Below are 27982 nucleotides of genomic sequence, written 5' to 3'. Positions count from 1 at the left end.
TAGAACTGTTTTATCTATTAAATTAAGTTAGAGCTTGCCATCATCATCCTACCACACAAAAGAAGTCTATAAAATCTTCAGTCATTTTCATCTCAGCGTGATGATACCCTCTGTGTGGTCTTATAATTCTCAATTAAAGCGAGTAACTCCAGTGAAAGAACAAGTCCTGTGAGAGAAGATACCAAGAAGGAATCCTAATGTTAAGGAAATATTTCCCCATAGTAAGCCTGATATGGTCGGGATTCAAACATATTTATTATGCCCATAGTCTTTAATTTTCATCTTAACATAGTAGTACTATAAATAAATTCAGAAACAAATTTAAAATGGCTACTCTCATATTATTAATTGTATGTCTATTAAAATTAACACAATCTGATGAAAAAAATAGTTAAGTGAACCAATAGGAAGGACTCTTGTTCAAGAATAGCCCCTTTGGGGGTCACAGGCATCCAGACAGTCACCTCTACAGACTGATGGAAGCCTCCATCTGCAACTAAGCCCAACCCGAGGTCCATAACCCAGCTTTGAGTTCCTACTGCCCCTTCTCAGGTATGCCTCAGAGATGGAGGGACAGGTGGCAGCTGTTCTTCCATCACAAGCTGGGCAGAACAAATATTTAACCATGATTTCCAGTCCTAATGTAAGAACGTCATCTCGTAAAAACAGGGAAACTTTAAAGGTCATCTGGGTCCTCTCCCCTTTTCCACTCAGGCCTTCCTACAGCAGCCCTACAAAGAAGTCATTCATCCTCCAGTGATGGGGAGAAGTTGCACTGTTGGATTTTTTTAAGGTTGGATTTTTTAATTTATTTTTTTATCGAGGTATAGATGATGTAGAATGTTACATAAGTTGCAGGTGTACAACATAGTGATTCATAATTTTTAAAGTCTATACTTCACTTATAGTTATTATAAAATGTTGGCTATCTTCCCTGTGCTATACAATATATCCTCATTGCATCCCCAATTTTATCCAAGTAGTTTGTACCCCTTAATCCCCTACCCATATCATGTCCCCACCCCGACTTTCCCTCTCTCCGCTGATAACCATTAGTTTGTTCTCTATATCTGTGAGTCTGTTTCTGTTTTGTTATATTCATTAGTTTGTTTTATTTTTTAGATTCCATGTATAAATGAAATCATACAGTATTTGCCTTCATTTGGTTTTGAACAGAGCCCTTTGTCACACAGAAGGAGTGCTTCCTTGTCTCCAGCCTCCTGCACCTGCCTGAACCCCAAATGAACCTCCAGGCTGAGCAGGGCCAGTCCCTTGTCTGCCCCCAACCCTTGCATATGATGAAGCTCCTGGGCCTCTCTGCATTTCTCACCTGGTCCCCAGGTCTGTCTGCTAGTGTCCCAGGTTAGAATTAAAAGGGGACAGAATGGAGCAAAGGAGTTTCTCACCTCCCTTGTTTTAGACCTTAGACCTTTGTGAATGTGGCAGGAATGGCTGCAAGCAGCTAGTGATTAAGTGAGTGAGTGGTACTAACTGAGCAATAGAACTGTATTATCCCCATTGGGGTGAGTCCCATGAATGAAATGTGCTCAACTTCCTGGGAAGTCAGAGGAGGTCACGGGTGAGTGGGTACGGCAGGATGTAACAGACTGGAGCAGTGTTGGAGGCAGAGGAAACAGAACATGGAAGAGCCCTGAAGCAGGAAGAAGCTTGACACTAGCAGGAAACAGAGAGGCTAGTGCAGTCATGGTGGGGTCACTGAGTAGAGAGGGCCTTGATGCTGACTGCAGCCATGAAATTAAAAGACGCTTACTCCTTGGAGGAAAGTTATGACCAACCTAGACAGCATATTAAAAAGCAGAGACATTACTTTGCCAACAAAGGTCCATCTAGTCAAGGCTATAGTTTTTCCAGTATTCATATATGGATGTGAGAGTTGGACTATAAAAAAAGCTGAGAGCCGAAGAATTGATGCTTTTGAACTGTGGTGCTGGAGAAGACTCTTGAGAGTCCCTTGGACTGCAAGGAGATCCAACCAGTCCATCCTCAAGGAGATCAGTCCTGGGTGTTCATTGGAAGAACTGATGCTGAAGCTGAAACTCCAATACTTTGGCCACCTCATGGAAAGTGTTGACTCATTCGAAAAGACCCTGATGCTGGGAAAGATTGAGGGCAGGAGAAGGGGACAACAGAGGATGTGATGGTTGGATGGCATCACCGACTCGATGGACATGGGTTTGGGTGGACTCTGGGAGTTGGTGATGGACAGGGAGGTCTGGCGTGCTGCGGTTCATGGGGTCACAAAGAGTTGGACACGACTGAGTGACTGAACTGAACTGAACTCAGATCAGCCCTGAATGAACTAGGGGGCGAATGACTGCCCCCCAGCCCACACCTGAGACTGCCCCCCGATCCCACATCCCACAGCCTCCCAGCTGTGGAGTCTGGGAGCCAAGCCTGTGGCTTTCTTTGCCTTCCCACTGAGTGTATAGATTCTGCTTCCCAAACAGCTTTAATTTTAATTAAAAAAATTTTTTTGGAGGCGGGGCTATGCTGGGTCTTCATTGTAGTGCACAGGTTTCTCTAGTTGTGACTCATAGGCTTAGTTCTGAGGCATGTGGGATCTTAGTTCCCTGACCAGGGATTGAACCCACATCTCCTGCACTAAAAAATGTTAGTGCAGTGGACCACCAGGGAAGTCCCCTCCCGAACAGCTCTTGACTCTGTCCCTCTCTGCCCCTGCCACACTCTGACCACCCTCATCTCTCACATAGACTATCTATGGCCACCTCAGTCATTCTGCCAGCTCACAACCCTGGCTCCTCATCTGTCTCCAGACCACTGCATATAGCGGCAGGACAAGCTTTCTAAAAGGCAAACTGGACTAAGTCAGTTCAGCTCAGTTGTTCATTCATGCCCGACCCCGTGGAGTGCAGCACACAGGCTGCCATCACCACATCCAGAGCTTGCTCAAACTATGTCCATTGAGTTGGTGATGCCATCCAGCCATCTCATTCTCTCTCGTCCCCTTCTCCTCCTGCCTCCAATCCCTCCCAGCATCAGATTCTTTTCCAGTGAGTCAACTCGTCACATGAGGTGGCCAAAGTATTGGAATTTCAGCTTTAGCATCAGTCCTTCCAATGAACACCCAGGACTGATCTCCTTTAGAATGGACTGGTTGGATCTCCTTGCAGTCCAAGGGACTCTCAAGAGTCTTCTCCAGCACCACAGTTCAAAAGCATCAATTCTTCGGCGATCAGCTTTCTTCACAGTCCAACTCTCACATTCATACATGACCACTGGAAAAACCATAGCCTTGACTAGACGGACCTTTGTTGGCAAAGTAACATCTCTGCTTTTTAATATGCTGTCTAGGTTGGTCATAGTTTTTCTTCCAAGGAGCAAGCATCGTTTAATTTCATGGCTGCAGTCACCATCTGCAGTGATTATGGAGCCCAAGAAAATAAAGTCTGTCACTGTTTCCATTGTTTCCCTATCTATTTGCCATGAAGTGATGGGACCGGATGCCATGATCTTAGTTTTCTGAATGTTGAGTTTTAAGCCAGCTTTTATAAATAAGCAGGGTGACAATATACAGCCTTGATACACTCCTTTCCCCGTTTGGAATCAGTCCATTGTTCCATGTCGGGTTCTAACTGTTACTTCTTGACCTGCATACAGAATGCTCAGGCGGCAGGTCAGGTGGTCTGGTATTCCCATCTGTTTAGGAATTTTCCACAGTTTGTTGTGATCTATAGTCAAAGGCTTTGGCGTAATCAATAAAGCAGAAGTAGATGTTTCTCTGGAACTCTCTTGCTTTTTCTGTGGTCCAACGAATGTTGGCAATTTGATCTCTGGTTCCTCTGCCTTTTCTAAATCCAGCTTGAACATCTGGAAGTTCTCGGTTCAAGTACTGTTGAAGCCTGGCTTGGAGAATTCTGAGCATTACTTTGCTAGCATGTGAGACCCAACCCAGGGATCGAACCCAGGTCTCCCACATCACACTCATCTCACACACTAAGTCACCCCTGCCCAAAATGCTGTAATGGTGCCCACTGCCAGCAGGATGAAGCCTCTGCCTGCTGTTCAAGGCCCTTCATCATGTGATTCCAGCCCACCTTTTTCACCGTTGCCCAACCCCACTCTGGACCCACACTTCTTCAGATCTTCTGAACCCTTTGCACAGGTTATTCTCTCTACTAGCAAGCCGGGTCTCCCGTCTCTATCTCTGTCACCCCCATCCTATAAAAACCAGCTCAAATACCCCCTCTTCTGAAACTTTCCTGCTGCCCTCCACCAGCCTAGGTGAAGTCATTGCCATCCTCCCTGAACACCCTACTCTCACCGCTCCTCCCTCCTCCATCAGTCTCCCCTCGGTGTTCTGGTGGCATTTGCTTGTCTATTTTACTGATAAAGCTCTCTGAATGCCCAATCCTGAGCCAAACACACATAGGTGCCCAGTAAATACTGAATGGCACTTCCAAGAGGGGCAGAGGACAGTGGGTCCAAGGACTAAGATGGTCCAAGTTTTGAGAAAGAAAAGGCAGTTTTCAGTGAAGGCAGTTGCTATCCCCACTGGTCCCTCCATGCTTCTGGGAGGTTGTGAGGACCCTAGAAAGCCTGCTGACACACGTCAAACCCGAGGGGGCACAGCCTGGGTGGGTCAGAGTGCCTTGTGTGTCTCTGGCAGTGGGGCAATACTGCCTCCCTCCAGCCTGAGCCAACCCCTCCTTCACTGTCCACTGTTCTGGCTTCTCTGGGATGCAGAGATGTACAAGGAGAAAGTTCTGGACCAGAAAGCAGGTGATCTGAGAATGTTCATTCCTTCAACAAATATGTATTAAGTGTCTAATATATTTTATGTACTATTCTCGCCACCAGGGATTCAGCTGTGAATAAGGTGGAGAAAGTCCCTGCCTTCCAGGTGCTTACATTAATGGAGTGACAGAAAACAAAGAAATACACAATAAGCACATGATATGTTAATTAGAAGAGAAATTATGGTGTGAGGGGAGAAAGTGACAGAAGGAAGCAGCTCTTTGAGATAATGACGTGTGAGCAAGAAGGAATGGGTCCTGTAGATATCTGGGGGAAGAACCTGCCAAAAGGAGGGGCAGCAAGGGCAAAGGTCCTGGGGCAGGAATAAGCTTAGGACACTCAGGAAGTCCAAGGAGTACACTGTGGCAGGAGAGGAGTGAACAAGGAAGTGAATGCCCAGAGGGGAGGGCCAGTTTCTACTTGGGTCTCAGCCCAGGCACTAACTTGTTGGGTGAACTTGGATGCCTCACTTCTTCTCTTTGGGCTTGCACGTATTCCCATCTGAGAAATGGGCCCGCTGATATGTACTGCCACCAGCCTGACTCCCAGTGCAGCTGTGAGGGCCTCAAGGAGGAAAGTGTGAGTTGAGATGTGTATGGCCACCGTGATGCCAAGGAAGCACCTTGAGTGGGGATTCCTGGGAGCAGAGCAGAGCCCAAATCCTCACACCTGGGCACCTACACAAGCACTGGGAATAACATGGTAAGGACAGAACTGGGCTCAGGTCAGGGAGCTGGTGACTCCTCCATCACCTGCTCCAGGGTGGGGTGAAGGCCTGGGATGTGTACACTGGCTGAGCCAACAGACACTCCCCAGCCTCACCCAGCAGACTTCACCCCAGCTATGAGACATGGGCTGGTGCCCAGCTATTCTAGGAAAATAGCCTGTCCTTGATGATGGCAACACAGGGTCCATTAGGTCTGAGTTATGAGCTCTGATCATGGGTGGAGGGGACAGATGCCTTGCTTGGCTTCAGGTGAATAAACTGAACTCAGCCAGGTCTTGGGCCTCCCAGATGGCATGGCTAATCCACCCAGCTTTCCCTGGACCATCTTACCTGGTCCCTCAGCCCACATCCTGCTCCACCCTTCACCAGCATCAAGTGCCCCTACCAGCCCATCTAGCTGTTGTGAGCAGCAGGAATGGGTGTGGGCACGTATTCCAGGTAGGCCCAGTCAGCACACAGCTAGCTCCACAGCCTGTCTTATCATTGGCTCCTCAGCCACCCAACTTGTCCCATGCCTGGCCACTTCCCATTCTGCCTGGTCTAAAGTTGCAGGGCCTTCACATGACAGCAGTGGGAGGAAAGCAAACCCCTCTGAAAGTGAAAGTGTTAGTCTCTTTGTGACCACATGGACTGTAGCCCACCAGGCTCCTCTGCCCATGGGGATTCTTCAGGCAAGAATATTGGAGCGGGTTGCCATGTCCTCCTCCAGGGGATCTTCCTAACCCAGGGATAGAACCAATGTCTCCCACATTGCAGGCAGATTCTTTACTTTTATTTATTTCAAAACAATTTTTGGCCATATCATGTGACATGTAGGATGTTGCCCAACCAGGAATCAAACCCATGCTCTCTGCATTGGGAGTGCAGAGTCTTAACCACTGGACTGCCAGGAAAGTCCAACCCCTCTACTTCTTTAAGGAGATAGTTCATCTGTTTGTTTGGGATCTGACTCCAAGGAGGACTCAGTGATGGGAAATGGCTGAGCTCATCTCTCCATGGGAACACCCACCTGCCATTCAATGGATACATTGAATGTATCTATGTATTAGCACCTATGTTTGGTTACCAGTTGTTGTGCCTGGTCCTGGAGCCACAGAGATGAGTGGGACTTGGCTGGCTATGCTCAGAAGGCTTGCAATTCAAAAGTGGGGAGAAGTGGAATGGACGTGTAGACACTAGTTCATTTCAGTTCAGTCGCTCAGTCATGTCCGACTCTTTGCGACCCCATGAATCACAGCACGCCAGGCCTCCCTGTCCATCACCAACTCCCGGAGTTCACTCAAACTCATTGAGTCAGTGATGCCATCCAGCCATCTCTTTCTCTGTCGTCCCCTTCTCCTCCTGCCTCCAATCCCTCCCAGCATCAGAGTCATTTCCAGTGAGTCAACTCGTCACATGAGGTGGCCAAAGTATTGGAGTTTCAGCTTTAGCATCAGTCCTTCCAATGAACACCCAGGATTGATCTCCTTTAGAATGGACTGGTTGGATCTCCTTGCAGTCCAAGGGACTCTCAAGAATCTTCTCCAGCACCACAGTTCAAAAGCATCAATTCTTCGGCGATCAGCTTTCTTCACAGTCCAACTCTCACATCCATATATGAATACTGGAAAAACCATAGCCTTGACTAGATGGACCTTTGTTGGCAAAGTAATGTCTCTGCTTTTTAATATGCTGTCTAGGTTGGTCCAGAGAAGGCAATGGCAAGCCACTCCAGGACTCTTGCCTAGAAAATCCCATGGATGGAGGAGCCTGGTAGGCTGCAGTCCATGGGGTTGCTAAGGGTCGGACACGACTGAGCGACTTCACTTTCACTTTTCACTTTCCACTTTCACACGTTGGAGAAGGAAATGGCAACCCATTCCAGTGTTCTTGCCTGGAGAATCCCAGGGACAGGGGAGCCTGGTGGGCTTCCGTCTATGGGGTCACACAGAGTTGGACACGACTGAAGTGACTTAGCAGCAGCAGCAGCAGCAGCTAGGTTGGTCATAACTTTCCTTCCAAGGAGTAAGCGTCTTTTAATTTCATGGCTGCAATCAGCATCCGCAGTGATTTTGGAGCCCCAAAAAATAAAGTCTGACACTGTTTCCACTGTTTCCCCATCTATTTCCCATGAAGTGATGCGACCAGATGCCATGATCTTTGTTTTCTGAATGTTGAACTTCAAGCCAACCTTTTCACTCTCCTCTTTCACTTTCATCAAGAGGCTTTTGAGTTCCTCTTCACTTTGTGTCATAAGGGTGGTGTCATCTGCATATCTGAGGTTATTGATATTTCTCCCAGCAATCTTGATTACAGCTTGTGCTTCTTCCAGCCCAGCGTTCCTCATGATGTACTCTGCATATAAGTTAAATAAGCAGGGTGACAATATACAACCTTGACGTACTCCTTTTCCTATTTGGAACCAGTCTGTTGTTCCATGTCCAGTTCTAACTGTTGCTTCCTGACCTGCATACAGGTTTCTCAAGAGGCAGGTCAGGTGGTCTGGTATAGAGCATGTATTTATAAAATTCTGTGGTTGGGCATTGATAGAAATAGTGAGAGAGATATTCCATGGACCTCTCACTCAATCTGTCCAAAAGTCCACGTACCATCTCCTCTCTACCCAAAGGTGTCCTACCTCCAGGTTCCCCAATCTGGGTAGAGGGCACTGACATCATCCAGGTGCCCCAGGCAGACCTGGGCATCACCCGGAACTTTTTCCTTGCCGCTGAGCTCAGGGAATCGGGTCTTACCAGTTTTGTCTCCTCCTCATCGCTCATATCCATTTCCTCCTCTACATGTTGCCTTCATGACTCATATTGTCTCCCTGCTTCCATTCTTACCTCCTTCAGCTCACCCTCCAGTCTGCTTCCTGAGAATGCATAAATGAGCACATGATCTCTTTCTTGATATTATTCAAATATCATTGTTAATTCAATTAAAATGATTCAATCTCTATTGACTTGAGGATGGAAACCAGACCCTTTGGCATAGCATGCATGTTCCTCTATGACTGAGCCTTTACTGCCTCTCCAACTTCATCTCTGGTCACTTAATCCTTTACGCATCAGACAGAACCACCCACTGTTTTTATGCTTCCAAGCCTTTGCTCATGCAGCACCCTCTGCCCAGATGCCCCTCTATCACCTCCCTTGTGATACCCCTCCCAAGCTTGGGCCCCTTACACCCAATCTCACACCCCTCCACTTGGGCCCCTCGTCTATACATTTGTCCCAGTAGCACTTGTGATGTTCCCTGGCCCTTTCTTGCTTATGTGACTGTCTCCAACACCTCCTAAGATATTAGGAGTAGAGGATATCCAATTTGCCTCCTATCCTCGATGTCCTGTACGGGGCCTGACATATGAATATGTCATATGTGACTATATGAATACATCCGGGACTGAATACTACTTCAGGACAAGGATCCCAACTCCAGATTCTCAATCAGCTGGACTTGAGGGCTTCAGAGAGCTCTGAGGACCAGGCTGAACACTAGTTGGCCCAGTGGGTCCAGCCACTGATCACCCTATGCTATGTCCATATGGGAATTGAAGTGGCACTCTATTCTAAGGGGACATTTTTTCTCGTTTTTGGCTCAGGTAGTTGGGCCCCCAAGAACTCAGAATCTCCTCCATTCTGAGATGTGGTGCTTCATTTCAAAAGTCTTCCTAAATTCATCTTCAGGGCTCACAGACAGCAGCTTCAGTATGTGCCTTCTCTCCTGGTATGTGGAATCCTGTCTTGATCACCATCACCTAGAATAAATTTTAGGCCAGGCCTCACCCTAAGATGACCTGGGGTCACAAGAGACTGATGTTCTGGGATCATGTGTCACTTCAAGCAGTTCCATTCACAGGCATAGCTCAAGTCCTGTGAGCTTACATATAGAAGAACTTAGAACAAAGGTTCAGGAGACTCTCCTCCCCTTCCAGAGCTCTGATTATGTTTAGAAAGAAGACCACAGGTTATTATGGCCAGGTGCAATGTGACCACTCAGATCACTATTAATTCTGACAGGGCCCATGGGTTGCAAGGAAAAGACCAGAAAATAAGGATTTTCCAGACAGCATGAGTCTTAGGTTGGACTCAGAAGTATATCACCCTGAGATGCTAGATTCCAAGTTGTTACCTGGGAGGTGATCTTAGAAAGCACTGTTAGGGGTGTGAGCATATGCAAGGTATGACAAGGAAGGGAACCAGCAATGTGCGCTGGTAAGGTTCCATCGTGGGAAACCCGGCTGCACTCCTCCCAGGATGGCTGGGACAGTGTGTGGTCCACATCTCAGTTATTCTCACTGAAGGGGGAGGGAGCTCCAGGATCCTGGAGCATGCTGGGGTGCTCCAGAGCTTCATTTACAACCTCCTGCTACCATGTTTCTCTTTGGGGGTTGCAATCTTGCTCTCCTGAGGTTACATTCACCCCCAGATATAAATTCATATACTCTCCTGCTATAGACAGTCTTACTCTACATGGTCAGACTTCAGTGAATTTACATCATCCAACTTTGTGGACTAAAAATATTGAGAGGGTCTCTCTGCACAGTCTCCTTTAATCTATAAAAACCCAAGAGAAGACTCTGACTGGACTGGACAAGTCATGAGCTTTTTTCTTGGACCAATCAAAGCTGCCAGGGGATTGGGCTTCTTAGACTGTCCAGGCTGGGGTCACATGCACTGGGTTTTTGCCAAAGGAGTAGGATAAAGTTATTAGCAATCGATCTTTTGGTCTGGCAAAACACCAGGAGCTGAGTCTAAACGGCTAAAGTCCTCAATGTGGGTCGTGGGAGCCCGGGGAATCCTTTCCTTTGAGAGACCTTCTCTTCCATGTCCAGTGTCCCCCTGGTGATGGTGCATACCCTCTGGAGGCAGTGTGCTCGCGTCTAGTCAGGAGCTGTGTTGGGCTGTACCCCACAGGCCTGCAAGCCCTGTACTTACCCAGCCTTGATGAGACACGAAGGAAGTGGGCAGGGCACAACCATTAAAAAATAATGACATAGTCATTAAGAAGAATGGGATATGACAAACTAGTTACCTCATTCTTGGACAGGAAGAATAAATATTGTGAAAATGACTATACTATCCAAAGCAATCTATAGATTCAATGCAATCCTTATGAAATTACCAATTGCATTTTTCACAGAATTTGGACAAAAATTTTACAATCTGTATGGAAACACAAAAGATCCCAAATAGCCAAAATAGTCTTGAAAAAGAAAAATGGAGCTGGAGGAATTAGGCTAACTGACTTCAGACTATACTATGAAGCTGTGATAACTAAGACAATATAGTACTAGCACAAACACAGAAATATAGATTAATGGAACAGCACAAAAAGTCCAGAGACAAACCTAAGGTCACCTAAACTATGGCAAAGGAGGCAAGAATATAACAATGGAGAAAAGATAGTCTCTTCAATAAGCGGTGCTGGGAAAACTGGACAACTACATGTAAAAGAATGAAATTAGAACATTCCCTAACACTGTACACAAAAATAAACTCAAAACAGATTGAAGACCTAACTGTAAGACCAGAAACTAAAAAAACTCTTAGAGGAAAACACAGGCAGAACACTCTTTGACACCAACCACAGAAAGCTCTTTTTCAATCCATCTCCTAGAGTAATGAAAATAAAACATAAAATAAACATGGGATCTGATTAAACTGAAAAGTTTTTGCACAGCAAAGTAAATCATAAACAGAATGAAAAGACAACCCTCAGAGTGGGAGAACATATTGGCAAATAAAGCAACTGACAAGTGATTAATCTCCAAAGTATTACAAACAGTTCATGCAGCTTATGGAGAAGGCAATGGCAACCCTCTCCAGTACTCTTGCCTGGAAAATTCCCTGGACAGAGGAGCCTGATAGGCTGCAGTCCATGGGGTCACTAAGAGTCGGCCACTACTGAGCGACTTCACTTTCACTTTTCACTTTGATGCATTGGAGAAGGAAATGGCAACCCACTCCGGTGTTCTTGCCTGTAGAATTCCAGGGATGAGGGAACCTGGTGAGCTGCTGTCTATGGGGTCGCACAGAGTCGGACATGACTGAAGTGACTTAGCAGCAGCAGTAGCAGCATGCAGCTTAATATATATATTAAAAAAAATCAATCAAAAAAATGGGTGGGAGATTTAAATTGACTTTTCCCCAAAGAAGACATACAGATAGCTAAAAAGCACATGAAAAGACGCTTAACATCACTAACTACTACAGAAATGCAATTCAAAACTATAGTGAACTATAGTGAAGCCCTCACATGGGCATTATCAAAAAATTCTACAAACAATAAATGCTAGAGGGTGTAGAGAAAAGGAATCCTCTCGTACTGTTGGTGGTAATGTAAGTTGGTGCAGCCACCATAGACAACAGTATGGAAGTTCTTTAAAAGGTTAAAAATAAAAGCTACTATATGATCCAGCAATCCCACTCCTGGGTATACAGCCAGAGAAAACCATAATTCAAAAAGATACTTGTACCCTAATATTCACTACAGCACCATTTACAATAGCCAAGACACAGAAGCAACCTAAATGTCTACAAACAGAGGAGTGGATTAAAAAGATGTGGTATATATACACAATGGAGTATTCAGTTCAGTTCAGTTCAGTCGCTCAGTCATGTCTGACTCTTTGCGACCCCATGAATCACAGCACGCCAGGCCTCCCTGTCCATCACCAACTCCCGGAGTTCACTCAAACTCATGTCCATCGAGTCAGTGATGCCATCCAGCCATCTCATCCTCTGTCGTCCCCTTCTCCTCCTGCCTCCAATCCCTCCCAGCATCAGAATCTTTTCCAATGAGTCAACTCTTTGCATGAGGTGGCGAAAGTATTGGAGTTTCAGCTTTAGCATCCATTCTTCCAATGAACACCCAGGACTGATCTCCTTTAGAATGGACTGGTTGGCTCTCCTTGCAGTCCAAGAGACTCTCAAGAGTCTTCTCCAGCACCACAGTTCAAAAGCATCAATTCTTTGGTGATCAGCTTTCTTCACAGTCCAACTCTCACATCCATACATGACCACTGGAAAAACCATAGCCTTGACTAGACGGACCTTTGTTGGCAAAGTAATGTCTCTGCTTTTTAATATACTATCTAGGTTGGTCATAACTTTCCTTCCAAGGAGTAAGCGTCTTTTAATTTCATGGCTGCAACCAGCATCCGCAGTGATTTTGGAGCCCCCAAAAATAAAGTCTGACACTGTTTCCACTGTTTCTCCATCTATTTCCCATGAGGTATTCAGTTCAGTTCAGTTCAGTTCAGTCGCTCAGTCGTGTCCGACTCTCCGCGACCCCATGAATCACAGCACGCCAGGCCTCCCTGTCCATCACCAACTCCCGGAGTTCACTCAAACTCATGTCCACAGAGTCGGTAATGCCATCCAGCCATCTCATTCTTGGTCGTCCCCTTCTTCTCCCACCCCCATCAGAGTCTTTTCCAGTGAGTCAACTCGTCGCATGAGGTGGCCAAAGTATTGCAGTTTCAGCTTTAGCATCAGTCCTTCCAATGAACACCCAGGATCGATCTCCCTTAGAATGGACTGGTTGGATCTCCTTGCGGTACAAGGGACTCTCAAGAGTCTTCTCCAACACCACAGTTCAAAAGCATCAATTTATTACTCAGCCATAAAAAGGAATGAAATAATTCCATGTGCAGCAACATAGATGGACCCGGAGATCCTCATACCGAGTGAAGTCAGACAGAGGACAAATATGATATTGCTTTCACTTTACTATGGCTCACTCTTGAAATTTTTCCTGTGTGAAGCCAAGGATCCTCACTTGGCGGACTCACCTGAGATCTGGGATGTGACCATTCTCTTGCATCCCATCTTCCTACAACATCAAGACTGAAGAAAGAGTCTAGAGTCAGTGACAGAGATGTTAATGGTTTAAGGGACAGGGAGAGCTTATATGTCTGAAGCCAAGTCCTGGAGCAACACCCCAAGTGTGAGTGTGGCAGACAGTGGGCAAAACATGTCACCAAGCAGTCTTCACTCCAGGAAAGAGAGGGAGATTACCAGTTAGAGGGAGAATTGAAGACAGATTGGCTCATTGGTTACTAGGGAAACCAGCCTAAGAGGATGCCCCTCACCATCCTTTTGATAAACTATTATGATGGAGATGCTCTGAGCTAAAGACTAGAACAGGGAGCTGGGGAAAGGATGGACTGGAGTCTGGGATGAGCAAATGCTAACTATTATGTATCAATTTGCTGTTCACTAGAAGGTAAAACAACATTCTATATGACTATACTTTAATAAAACAAATTCAACAAAGGAAAGTTCAGAATAATCACTAGTGGGGGCCTGGAGGCAAGTACATAGGAAGGTCCGTCATGTGAGCAGGTGTAGGTGAAACAGACACTGGTTGAGCAGGGGATGTGCGGAGAGCAAGAGTACAGCTATATTTTTTTATGATGTATTTATTTTTAATTAGAGGATAATTTCTTTACAATGCACTGTTGGTTCTGTCATACATCAACATGAGTCAGTGATAGGTATACATATGTCCCCTCCCTCTTGAGCCTTCCTCCCACCTCCCACCCTTCCCACCCCTCTATGTGTCACAGAGCACCAGGCTGAGCTCCCTGTGCTATTCAGCAAATTCCCTTTGGTTATCTATTTTACATACGGTTATGTATGCATTTCAAAAGTTCCAAAGAATAGCAAGGAGAGATAAGAAAGCCTTCCTCAGTGACCAGTGCAGAGAAATATAGGAAATCAACAGAATGGGAAACACTAGAGATCTCTTCAAGAAAATTAGAAATACCAAGGGAACTTTTCGTGCAAAGATGGGCACAATAAAGGACAGAAATGGTATGGACCCAACAGAAGCAGAAGATATTAAGAAGAGGTGGCAAGAATGCACAGAAGAACTATACAAAAAAGATCTTTGTGACTCAGATAACCATGATGGTGTGATCACTCACCTACAGCCAGACATCCTGGAACACAAAGTCAAGTGGGCCGTAGGAAACATCACTAAAAACAAAGCTAGTGAAGGTGGAATTCCAATTGAGCTATTTCAAATCCTGAAAGATGATGCTGTGAAAGTGCTGCACTCAATATGCCAGCAAATTTGGAAACTCAGCAGTGGCCACAGGACTGGAAAAGATCAGTTTTCATTCCAATCCCTAAGAAAGGCAATGCCAAAAAATGCTCAAACTACCGCACAACTGCACTCATCTCACACGCTAGAAAAGTAATGCTCAAAATTCTCCAAGCCAGGTTTCAACAATATGTGAACCGTGAACTTCCAGATGTTCAAGCTGGTTTTAGAAAAGGCAGAAGAACCAGAGATCAAATTGCCAACATCCACTGGATCATCAAATAAGCAAGAGAGTTCCAGAAAAACATCTATTTTTGCTTTATTGACTATGCCAAAGCCTTTGACTGTGTGGATCACAACAAACTGGAAAATTCTTAAACAGATGGGAATACCAGACCACCTGACCTGCCTCTTGAGAAATCTGTATGCAGGTCAGGAAGCAACAGTTAGAACTGGACATGGAACAACAGACTGATTCCAAATCGGGAAAGGAGTATGTCAAGACTATATATTGTCACTGTGCTTATTTAATTTATATGCAGAGTACATCATGAGAAATGCTGGGCTGGATAAAGCACAAGCTGGAATCAAGATTGCTGGGAGAAATATCAATAACCTCAGATATGTAGATGACATCACTCTTATGGCAGAAAGCGAAGAAGAACTAAAGAGCTTCTTGATGAAAGTGAAAGAGGAGAGTGAAAAAGTAGGCTTGAGACTCAACATTCAGAAAACCAAGATCATGGTATCCAATCCCATCAATTCATGGCAAATAGATGAGGAAACAATGGAAGCAGTGTCAGATTTTATTTCCTTGGGCTCCAAAATCACTGTGGATGGTAACTGCAGCCATGAAATTAAAAGATGCTTGCTCCTTGGAATAAAAACTATGACTAACCTAGACAGTATATTAAAAAGTAGAGACATTACTTTGCCAACAAAGGTCTGTCTAGTCAAGGCTATGGTTTTTCCAGTAGTCGTGTATGGATGTGAGAGTTGGACTATGAAGAAAGCTGAGTGCTGAAGAATTGATGCTTTTGAACTGTGGTGTTGGAGAAGACTCTTGAGAGTTCCTTGGACTCCTGAATGTTCATTGGGAGGACTGATGCTGAAGATAAAACTCCAATTCTTTGGCTACCTGATGGGAAGAACTGACTCATTGGAAAAGACCCTGATGCTGGGAAAAATTGAAGGCAGGAGGAGAAGGGGACGACAGAAGATGAGATTGTTGGATGGCATCACTGACTCAAGGGACATGAGTTTGAGTAAACTCCGGGAGTTGGTGATGGACAGGGAGTTCTGGCGTGCTGCATTCCATGGGGTCACAAAGAGTCGGACACGACTGAGCAACTGAACTGAACTGAACTGATCACCAGGTGGCAGTGGAAACTAATTTCTTTTACTGTAAAGTGCATGCAGTGCCTAACATTTGTAAATCATGCTCTTTGTGAGTGTTCTTAAGAGCACGAGGCACGATTTTATAAGCATGAATTTTTAATTTCAATCCATAGTATTGTGCTGGAGGTCTCTTCCTGTTCCTTACTCTTCTCTGCCCTCACCCATTCAGCACCTTGTTTTAAAGATCTGTTTACATTATTGTGTGTATATCTAATTCATTGCTCTTTATTCTGATATAACACTCCAATGATGGATGCCTCATTGTGTCCATCCCTTCAATCATCACAAATTATGTGTTTTTTATGCACCTGTGTGAGAATTTCTCCAATGACATAGCCAGGAGTGGGTTCATTCCCAACTCCACTAATAATACTTATTTACCTCCTTATCCCCTCTGCTTCATAAATTTTCCCCAAGTTCTTTGTGCTAAAACAGCTGGATCCAGGTATTATCCAAAACTTTTATTATTTATTTATTTATATTTTGCTGCGCTGGGTCTTTGATGTAAGTGGACTTTCTCTAGTTGTGGCAAGAGTAGGCTACACTTTGTTGCAGAGGGCTGGCTCTAGGTGCAAGGGTTTCAGTAGTTGAGGCACACAGGCTTAGTTGCTCCACAGCATATGGAATCTTCCTGGAGCAGGAATTGAAAAAGGGAAGTCCATAACTTTTCTTTGGAACTTATTGACCTGTATTGAAAAGGAACTGTGGACAAAGATTCACCGGAAATAATCTGAACAAGCGAGAAAATACAGTTAATACTACTGAAACTTACTAAAAAAGTACCAGGACATACAGCCATAAGCATTTAAATTAAAGGAACTATACGCTGGGAGTTGTTTTATTTGTATGTCTCTTTGCAAAGTGTGCAGTGCTCTTTGTGATGTCGTTTAAATTTACAAAATAGTACTGTTGACTAAGATTTGGATATCCAAATTGATAATCTTGGATTTTCTTCTACTGAATAAATTTCTCCTGATTCTTTGTGGTAAGAGAGCTGAATTTATGTAACATCCTAAAGGTTTATTACAGGTGATGTCCTAGGAAAACTTTGAAAGTTTCTCAACTGTGTCTCTGTTGACATTTTGGGCCTGATAATTCCTCATTGTAGGGAGCTGTCCTGTGCATTATAGAATGTTCAACAGTGTCCCTGGCCACTGCCCACGAGATGCCAGTAACATCCCTTCTCCCTGGTTCTGACAACCAAAAATGCTTCCAAATGCTGTCAAATGTCCAATGATGGGGGCAAAAACACCTCCAGTTGAGAACCACTGTTCTGTGGTAAACAAACTCTGGAATTCACTTCGGACCCTTTTGCTAGACTCTCCCTTCCTTTTTGTCAGTTTATTTCAACCCTAATCTCAACTACGGGCTTCCAAGTGGCTCGGTGGTAAAGAATCTGCCTGCCAAGCAAGAGAGGCGGTTTCAATCCCTGGGTCAGGAAGATCCCCTGAAGAAGAAAATGTCAACCCACTCCAGTATTCTTGCCTGGAAAATCCCATGGACAGAGGAGTCTGGCGGGTTGCAGTCCATGGGATCATAAAAAGTCAGACACAACTTAGCGACAAAGAACAACAACAATCTCAGCTACAGACATGTTTTACATGGTCCTTTAAAAAATGTCCACCTCTCCTTCCCAACTGGAATAAAGCTCTGCCTGGAGAAACGTACCAGAACTTTTAGTCTCTTAGTGGACTGAACACCAGGCAGTCTTCTCTAGGTTTCCTGGCCTCCCTCTCTCAGAAACTACAATGCACCAGAGGAGGAAGAAGGAGTCAGAATTCTCCTGTGTTCCCTTCCCTGAGGAATCCAGAGGAGCAGAAAGAACCCCACAGTGGCTGATAAGATCTTAAGAGTCTGGTGACACCAGTCTGCAAAAGGAACAGAAAAGTGGTGTCTTTTTTCAATTCTTACCTCCACTCCCCTCGTCTCTCTAGATCTCCTTTGAAGCTTAATTTTTATCTACAGTCCTTGGATGAGCACCTCGAGTGATGACTGTCCCCTATATTTCTCAGCGTGCTAGCACTATAAGATAAGTCTCTGGAAAGTTCTCTGTGGTCAAATAAGTGAGGGCAACACTGCCTATTGAATCTCTCTCTCTTGGACACTAGCAACGACCGTTCGTTTATTAAAGGCTTTGAAAAACTCTTCAGAGGTGTATGTATACATACTCCTCTGTCCATTACTGTTTGAGAAGCACTGCCTTGAAATGAGCGCACTCTCTGACAAGCATGTACACATAAACAAAATGCAGTTCTGTGTGTGTCTCTGCCAAAGAGCTGACCCAGCAGCCCCCAGGCCAGGCCAGTCAGACAGAACAGGAAGGGAAGGCTGATGGAGGAAGCAAGTGGCTTCTCTCCTCTCCTCACCCAGCAATAGCTGACTCAGCAGGTCAGGCTGCAGGCATGTCATCCAGGAGTGAGGACAGGTGATGAAGCCATACCTGGGGTCCTTCCTGCTTAGATATCTTGCCATGACTGGGAGGCATAATGAGTTTGACTGGAGGAAGGGAAAGAGCAAGGTTTGGAGGGGAAGCAGATACTTCCCGTTACCCTCCCAGAGACACCGTCTCTGCTCTGGACCAGACAAATGGCCAGCCAGAGAGTCTAGGATTCAGGGCTCTGTATGGAGAACTTTCAGCTTTTTCTTCCTCTTGATCCTCAACATTGGTTAATGGAGGAGATACAGGGAGGGGTTCACGGCAGACTGACCCATAAGCAAGCAAAGGAGTTTCAGGGCGAGTGCACCTAGATGCTGAGCAAGTGGCCTAGTTTTGAAATCTCTTTCCTTCTGCAGGTCGTGAGCATGTCTGGGTGTCGCCCTGGGCCCTGGTGGGGCGAGCTCTGTGGGCTGCAGTGAGACTGTGGCCAGGTGAGGACCTGGGGGAGGCTCTTCCCACAGACTAGGCTTGTGATGGGTGGAGGGTGACTAGCCCAGATGGGGGTTAACTAAGGCAGAGAAAACTGAAAATCACAACACTGACAGCCACAATGAAGGGTAGCAGAATATGCCACCCCAAAATGACCACTTTGATAAATTGATTATTTTGAATTGTAAGCACTTGAGAAATAGCAAAATGAGCAGAGACTTTCTCTGAATTCTCCTTATTGCCTAAAGATAGATCTTTCAGGAACTTCCTTGGCAGTCCAGTGGTTAAGACTCTGTCTTCTAATGCAGGAGGTATGGGTTTGATCCCTAGTCAGGGAGCTAAGATCCCACATGCCTTGGGGCCAAAAAACCGAACCATAAAAAACAAAACCAGAAGTAATATTGTAACAAAAGTCAATAAAGACTTTTAAGAAGGTTTCTCAGGGTTTTCTAGTTGTGGTGTGATGCCCTCTCTCGTTTCCGAGTCCAGGCTCTAGGTATGCAGGATCCTCCTGGACCAGGGATCGAACCTTGCACTGACAGGTAGATTCTTTACCACTAGACCACCAGGGAAACCCCAAGACTGCTTGCTATTCTACCTAAATACTCCAAAGGTGAGTCAGGCAGCAATAGACCAAGATTGGACACAGAGGTAGCATTTGAAGCAGAGGGAAGGACCCATACAAATCCCCAAAGGCCCAAAAGGCCCTGGGTGGGAAGAGGGGTCAACTTACATGTCTTCATTCAGTCCTGATGAAGTTGGTCCTATTGTGTTTTCCACTCTCCAGGACACCATTGGGCTTCCCTGGTGGCTCAGATGGTAAAGAATCTGACTGCAATGCAGGAGACCTGGGTTCGATCCCTGGGTTGGGAAAATCCCCTAGAGGAGGGCATAGCAACCCACTCCAGTATTCTTGCCTGGAGAATCCGATGGACAGAGGAGCCTGGTGGGCTACAGTCCACAGGGTCACGAAGAGTCAGACACGACTGCACATACATACGTGCATATATGTACATGTTTAACATATCTGAGATCATACTGACTATGAGTTTCTTGCCTTCCTTTTTCTCTTGGCAGTACAGTATAAGCTCTTACTCGCTTGCTGTGATCATCATTAATATTCCATCCTACCCTTTTATAATTTAGTTAGCCACATCCCTGTAGTGGTTACAGATTTATATCACACTTCAATTGGGAAATGTGTAGAAAAACTGTGATTTCTATACTTTTCGTCTCTAGCTGATCTAGTCTCCTGCACTACTTCCTACATGCTTAATAGGCAAAACTAGCAATGGGTCTAACTAAAGAATAATCTGAAGAAATAATTTGAATAGCCTGCCTTTAAGGCTTTCATCCTTCTGTGTGATTCCATTTTGCATGTCAGAAACCTCAGTCTTTCTCTCTGCGTCCTTCTCTCTCTCTCTCTTTTTTTTTTTTTGCCATATCATATAGGTTGTGGGATGTTAGTTCCCCAACCAGGGATTGAACCCAGGCCCCTGGCTGTGAAAGTGCAGCGTCCTAACCACTGGGGAATCCCCACTCTGCATCTTTTCTGTAACAAATTCTAACTCCTGCTTCTTTTGTCTTCTCATGGATTTGGAATCAGCCAGGGTCTCAGCAGAAAACTGATATCTTACTCAAGGCAGACACCCAAGAGTTTCATGGAGGGACTATCTAGAAAGGTGCCAGCAAGGCCAGTTTAACACATAAGAAATGGTGAAGCACCCAGACCAGAGATGTGCGAGGGTATTAACACCCTTAGTCCTGAAGAAGCAACAGCAAAATCTGAAGCTTGGCGAGGTGGAAGGATACAGGCATAGCCTCCCTATGGTCTGGCTGAGAGGGACCTAGGGGAGTGAAGACTCTGACATCTCCCTCCACCCGCCTTCCACCTGTTTCCAATGCCTCCCATTAACCTGACTGAATGGGAAGATAGGGGAACAGGTATTCTGCAGAGGTCAACTTCCCAGTGCACAGAGGGTGTGGAACACAGTGAACAATGGATTTGAAGGGGCACATGAACGATAACCAGCCTGCATGATTTGTGCCGAAGAGGAAAACACAAAAGAAACAAGCACATTAATACTTTCCAAATCATGTCTATTATTGGACTTCCAAGTTGCTTCTTATTTTCACTTTTATAAATAATGTCTCAAACAGGGACATCTCTCAAACTCTAAACCTTCTATTGAAGTTAATATATGATGAGAAGAGGTGCAGAGTCTCTCAGAGTCAGACTCTATTTTTAAGTCTTTCTTGTTTAATCTTTTTTTTTGGGGGGGAGGTGGGGGGTGCCCACAAGGCTTATGGAATTTTAGTTCCCTAACCAGTGATTGAACCTGGGGCCCTAGGCAGCGAGAACAGAGCCCTCGTCAAGAATTCCCAAGTTAAGTCTCTTTTGTTTATAAGTTACAGAAACACACTGCTGCTGCTGCTGCTAAGTCACTTCAGTCGTGTCCGACTCTGTGTGACCCCATAGACGGAAGCCCACCAGGCTCCCCTGTCCCTGGGATTCTCCAGGCAAGAACACTGGAGTGGGTTGCCATTTCCTTCTCAGAAACACACTAGAGCTAGATTAAAGTGAAAATAAAAAGAGGTGCTTCCCTGGTGGTTCAGTAGTTAAGAATCTGCCTTGCAATGCAAGGGACACAGAATTGATCCCTGGTCTGGAAAGCTCTCACATGCCTCAGAGCGATCAAGCCTGGGGGCTACAACTACTGAGTCAGTACTCTAGAGCCCGCAAGCTCCAACCAGAGAAAGCTGGCATAGCAACGGAAACCCACTCCAGACAACAGACAAATCTTCTTTTGAAAAAGAAGTGGAAAAAAAGGGCAACCTTAATTATCAGGACTATTAGGATACTAGGGAGTCTTCCAAGGCCCAGTGGACTTCAGGAGTAAAGGAACAGCAGCTCCAAAGAGCAGCTGTCTGCCTAGGGCTGAGGGATTGCATCTGAGGCAGCCCCCCCACTCCCATCCCACGCTCAAAGCTGAGATCCAGACTTTGTAGATCCAGACTTTGTGGAACTAGGTTCATGGGATGGTAGAGATGTCACTATTCTGTAAAGGCAGAACGTGCTGGAAATCCACCCTCTAGAGTGCTTGGATTGCATTCACGGGGGTCCCTCCTCTACAAAACTGCCTGCAGCGGTAGCGCCAGGGGAAGCTGGGGCGTTTGGATGATGCTGGCCACTAGGTGCTGTAGGAGCTGGATGCTAAAGAAACCATCTGTCATGCAGGAAGCTGATACAGGAGAAGTTGCTTGCATTGCAGGCGCTGGATACCAGAGAAACAGTCTAGGTTGTGGGAACCAGGTGCTGCTTGCCACAGGGGCCTGCTGAGCGGAGCACACTGGAATCAGGAAGGAAAATTCCCTCCCACTGTGTCTCTCCAGTGCCCTCTACTGGACAAAGACAAAGTTTAACACCCATCAGCGGGCAGGGGAAAATAATTGAGATGATCCACTACATTTTTGCAGCACAGACAATGAAGACTGAATTTGAAGTTGAGAGACAATAAATTGAGAAGTAGCACGATCCCAGGTCCATATGCCCAGAGGAGGAACGATGACTGGTCTAGCCGGTGCTGCCGCTGGGTTGGTCAGTCACCTGTGCTGAGAATGGAACTGCATTCATAAAAAGAGAAGCAGTAAGCATGGACAGGCAGGTGCAAGAAAGCTCACTGATCACCAAGCAGCCTTGGCTCTCCAGGGGAGAGAAACAAGCATCTCAGTTGCTAGAGAAATTGTCTGTCCAACACATCAGGGACATTCCATCAAGCCTCACCACGGTTTGAAAAAATACTCAAGACTACCCGTTTTCTTTTATTCAAACATGCTGCTCACCAAGAAACCTGATGTCTCTTCCCGCCTAACCAAAACCAGATGAGAGATAGACTTGGGTGGTGGCTACATATTCTGCTGTTTGAGAAGGGATATCATCCACCATAATCCAATAAATCAGCGTTGATGTTAACAGCCGTGGGTGTCATTAGAGAAAGTTGACAGACCAAGATTTTGCTTTCCTGTGGTACAGTAAGAAGTCAGGTTCTCACCCTGAGGAGCTAAGAACCAGGTTTTGGACTCAAGGGACTCAATCAGGGTGTTCTCCTGAAGGACCTGCAGCCTACACCCTAAACAACATCGCTGCTAGCACATTCCCCAAAGAGAAACCCTGCAGAACATATAATTGGGTGTGGATAAATCATATTCTATTAATATAAATACCCAACTAACAATTATTCTTTAGTTCCTGGACTTTTGGGCTGTTTGCAGTCTTTCACTAATATATGTAACCCAGGGATAAATGTCCTTATATTTAGTGTTCTTTTTGCTATTATTGTTTTGTTTATTTTTGTATTTCAATTGATTCCTTTAGGATAGATGGTCAGAATTGGAAATAAATTCATATCAAATCGCATCCTCCTCTTTTGGGAGGAATAGCATGAATGTTTTACAGACATTTGAGACTTACACACTGCCCTATGATTTCAGAAAGGTACCAAATACAGTCCCACCAGAGGCCATTTCAGGACATCCTGACTTGGAGGATTACATTTTGAAATGTGTGTATGTGTATACATAAGAAATCTTGCTTTCTTCAAGCTTCTTTAGTTATTATTGGGGTTGGATATTCATCCCACATTTGTCCTCTTTTGAGAGCGTTCTGTTCAAGTTGTTCACAATTGAAAAGTATTTTATTTCAATCTTGGGGGAATTTCATGTCCCAGATTCTCCATCCTGTCCTCTTTTCCCACCTGTAAATCCTTTGGAAATTTCCTTCTGAATTCAAGTTCCTTTGGCATAGGAGGACGTGCTTGGGTGGCTAAGAGCTTCTCTGGGGCTGGAAACAAGTGTATGGAAGTCTGAAGCCTGCAGAGCCTGCTGAACTTTCATCCCCAGTTGGAGAGTTTTCAAAGGGAAGGAACTTGTCTCTATGTAATCTTCTTTTCACTTTCCATTTTTAAACACTCCAGAGGGGCCCTGGATGATTTTTCTTCTTCCTTCAAATTGAATCTCTAAATAAACTATAACCCTCTTAGGAGCCTAAGACATATTTAGAGGAAATGTGTCATTTGAAGTGCTTTTTTGTGAAGTCATGTGAGGAATTATCAGAGCAAGAATCTCCTTACCACCTTCTGAGCTCTGTGCCTTCTTTAGCACAGAGGCAGGAGAAAAACTTTCTCTTCTTCCTCCTCCTACTCCTTTTCCTTTCTGAGTCTGACACAGAGAACATGGCCTGCCCTGAATGCACACAGGTGGTGAGTAAGTGGCAAGCCTAAGATAGTTGTGTTGAAGCAGGAGTGGCCTGTGTGGGAGTGTGAGAGGTGATAGTCATTCATTCACAAGGGGAGTGAGGCTGAGCAATGATATTTAAGGGAGTCTTGGGGAGGAGGGGTCATTTGTGGTCACCTTAAATGATAAATAGGGTTTGGAAATATGGTAAAAGAGTCAACTAAGTTTCTATCAGTCTCTACTCTGGCTTCACTGGTACCACCAGGAATCTGGTTCTCTGTGTTGGTGCCAGAGACAGTTATCCATTCATCCATCCACCATCCATCCATTATTCGTCCACCCATTCACGCACGCATATATCATATGACATTTTATTCATTCATGTATTCTTTCTTCCAATGCTCCTTCCACCCTTCCATTCATTTTTTTTTTTTGGTTTTATTTTTTTTAATGTGGCTCATTTTGAAAGTCTTTATTGAATTTGTTACAACATTGCTTCTGTTTTGTTTTTGGCCATGAGGTATGTGGTGTCTTAGCTCCCTGACCAGAGATTGAACCCACACTCCCTGCACTGGAAGGTGAATTCTTAACCACTGGACCACCAGGGAAGTCCCTTTCTGTCCCTTCTTACATTATCTATCGAGGCCTTACTCTCTGCAGCATGCTGAAGGCACAAATATTAAGAAAATATTTTAGCTTTCAAGGAGAACATAGTCTAGTATTTAGCTGGACAACTTAAAAATAGATCATAATATTGTACAATAAGTCCATGCTATAGGAGTTTGTTTAAAATACACCTGTATACATCCCTTTTCCCCATCAAGCCTTACCAGACCATTCAGTCTAAAATAGGTTCTTGTATACTTACCAGCCCAGGGGAAGTACCATAGCCAAGAAGGTGGTATTTCTCAGGACGAGGTTCATCCCTTGCACTCTGGGTGTGTTGATTGTTGAGATTTCCACAAATGTGATGTTAACAAGTCCAAGCTTGGTTTACTTGCCCCTCAACAGGCCAATTAACCGAGAGGCTGGCTGACTGAGAAGATGGCAAACTGATGTCTCAAAATAACCATCTTGTTGGGATCTGGATACCAGGTTCTTTTATAGGACAGAGAGGAGGAGAAATTGAGGAAGTAAAAATCATTATCTTGTAGATATCTCCTGGAATGGCCAACCTCTTACTTCTCCTGGAATGGCCACTCTTACTTCAACACAACTGCCTTAGGCTTGCCACTTACTCACCACCTGTTTGCACTCAGAGCAGACCATGTTCTCTGTGTCAGATTCAGAAAGGAAAAGGAGGGGATGTGGAGCAGAGTTTCCTGAGGCAGGTCACTATGTATGATTACAATAAAAAAAACGATGAAAAACAAAGGTTAAAGTCAAACAAACAGGGACTTCCCTAGTAGTCCAGTGACTAAGATTCCACACTCCTGATGCAGGGGGCCAGAGTTTGATCCCTGGTCAGGGAACCAGAGCCCACATGTCTCAACTAAAAAATTCTATGTGCCATAATAAAGATCGAAGATCTCAAGTGCCCCAGTGAAGACTCAGCACAGCCAAATAAATTAAAAAAAAATTTTTTTTAAAGTCAAAGAAACAGATCCTTATGGAGTCAGAATTGGTTCTTCCCTGCAACACTGGGAAACCCAGTTACATAATTTGTGATAGTGATCTCAGGTGGCCTTGGTCTGCAGAGGCTTGAACCTGGGTATCCCAGCCAGAGATTAAGGATGAGTCTCAGCAGTGACAGCGCCACATTCTAGGCACTAGACCAGTGGTCATTGACAAGGCCTTGGTTCCTCGGTTTTGCAGAAAATAATTCCCACAAAGATGAAAATTAGTGAAGCAAGCAAAGTGCTTATCAGGAGGAAAAGAGTATAGTACATATGGACAGACACACGGGGCGGCGGGGACTCAGAGAGAAAGTCGTGGCCTCGTGGTAGTTTGAATCATGTTTATGGGGTATGCGTTCCAGGTTTCTTTTGGCCAATCATTCTGATTTGCCTGGTTCTGAGTCCATATTTGGTACTTCTCAGGATTCTCTCATGTGTGTGTGTACTTCTCTCAGCCAAGATGGATTCCACCCTAGAGGCCTATGGGTAGATTAGGTGTCACTCCCCTTTTGATGTCCAAGGAGCTTTCTAGTGGTGAAGGTTTCCTTGACTTCAAGAATGAGAAATATGTGGTCTCTTATCTGCTATCTGGGCAGGGCCCAGCCTCCCCTCTGGATTGTCCTGCTACTGATATTTTGGAATTTCTGTCCACAGGGAATAAACTCAAACTGCTTTCCCTGGGGAGGGTGGGGAGAATCTACCTCCTGCCTCAGTAGTGGGGCAGCTGCAAGAAGAGTAGATCCCTTCACCAAAGCCCCAAAACCTTCAAGTTAAAGAGACCTTAACTGGATTCAGTCCTATATTCAGCACAAAAGTCTCAACAACACCTTTCTCTCTCAAGGCTGTGACCTTGAAACAGCTCCCACTGTGGGAAAGTAGGCCCAGTGAACATTCCAAAGATAGAGGGTGGGGGAGAAGCCTGTGACTGCTTTGGGTCCAGCTGGAAGGTCAATCAGAGGTCATGCCCTCTCCATTCCTCCTCAACACCAGTCCAGACCAGAATAGAGGCAGAAACTCTGGAATCAGCAGTCTGTGCTTTAACAGGCCTTCTGGGTGATTCTGATGCATGCTGAAGTTTTCAAACACCGTACTAAAGTGATAAATGGACATTCTCATCTGTCTTAGACATCTATGCACAGAGACAAGAGGAACTATGTCTGGACTAGGCAATTCTTCTTGGAGACAGTGACATTTTAAAGGAGGCCCCAGGCTAGATAAGTGAAAAGCAATTCAGGCAAAGTACTGTGTACCCAAAGGCACACAGGCATGGATTAGCCTGGCCTTTGGAGGGATCTACCAGTTGTTCTGTGGGACGGTCCCAGGCAAGGCAGGGAGACGAGCACGCAGAGGCAGGCAGGGGCCTTGAAAATCACGTTTCAAGCGGCAAGGTAACACGGTACCCATTTCCCCTCCCCACATCATCCAGACTGGCCTGAGTCAGACTTTGGTGGGCCCATTTCCCGTCCCCGCCTGCCTTTCTCCTCACTCTTCTCCCAATTCTCTCACCTCCTCCCTTCCCCTGGGGGTGGGACGGTTGGGTTTCCAGGCCAACCCCACCCCCCTCTCCTCCCCCATCCGGCCAACTCGCTGATGTCAGCCAGGCCGGGCGTGTCTGGCTTGCGGCTTTGGAGGCTGGCCTGGCCGGGCCTCCCGGCTTTGTGGGAAAGCCCAGGGTGAAGGTCTGTGGGCTGGGTGCCGCGCAGGCGCACCTGCTGAAGGACCAGCGGGGCTTTCAGGGCTGAAGAGAAAGAGTGCCTACCTCTGGAGACATCTTGTTTCCGAGGGAGGGGTCTATGATGTCAGTGGGTTGCTCAAGACCCAGGCTGGCGTCACTCAGCGCCACCACAGCCTGGGGAATTGGCTCCCAGATTGCGCCCTCTTCTCCCTGACCCACCGAGCTGGTGACTCACAGCGGGTCTGGTCTCATAAGCCCTCAACACAAGATGCCTGGAGGTGATGAAGGGTGATTACAGCTTCCTAACAACGGTACTGTTTACCGAGCACTTAGACTGCTGGCAGTGAGTCACCTACTCCTTGTAGTTCTCAACTTTATGCCAAGCAGTGCTTGTTTCTTATAATACTTTTCAGTGGCACTCAGCATTCATAGATAATGTAACCAACCTACATGGCAGTTTCCTAATATTAAACCATAAAATGCCACAATTCATGTAAGTGAAAGTGTGAAAGTGAAAGTGTTAGTTGCTCATTTGTGTCCAACCCTTTGCAACCCCATGGACTATAGCCCGTCAACCCCTATGTGTGCCATGGAATTCTCCAGGCAAGAATACTGGAGTGGGTAGCCATTACCTTTGCCAGGGGATCTTCCTGACCCAGGGA

General features: G+C 45.5%; 1 long non-coding RNA gene across 1 annotated transcript; it reads right to left on the bottom strand.

Moving 5' to 3' along the window:
- Window positions 1–11: 11 nt before the first annotated feature.
- LOC148777383 (uncharacterized) lies at window positions 12–27724 on the bottom strand. Its single transcript, XR_016037869.1, has 3 exons — window positions 27405–27724; window positions 24898–25127; window positions 12–166 (listed from the first exon to the last, which is right to left on the bottom strand). It is a non-coding gene; the product is annotated as an uncharacterized LOC148777383 (long non-coding RNA).
- Between the last annotated feature and the right edge of the window lie 258 nt (window positions 27725–27982).

Source organism: Moschus berezovskii, chromosome 7, assembly GCF_049115385.1.
Source record: "Moschus berezovskii isolate FMDL1 chromosome 7, NW_MosBer_1.0, whole genome shotgun sequence".
NCBI classification, from domain to species: Eukaryota; Metazoa; Chordata; class Mammalia; order Artiodactyla; family Moschidae; genus Moschus; species Moschus berezovskii.
The sequence above is the reverse complement of the archived record's forward strand: the minus strand, read 5'-3'. Positions and strand labels throughout refer to the sequence as shown.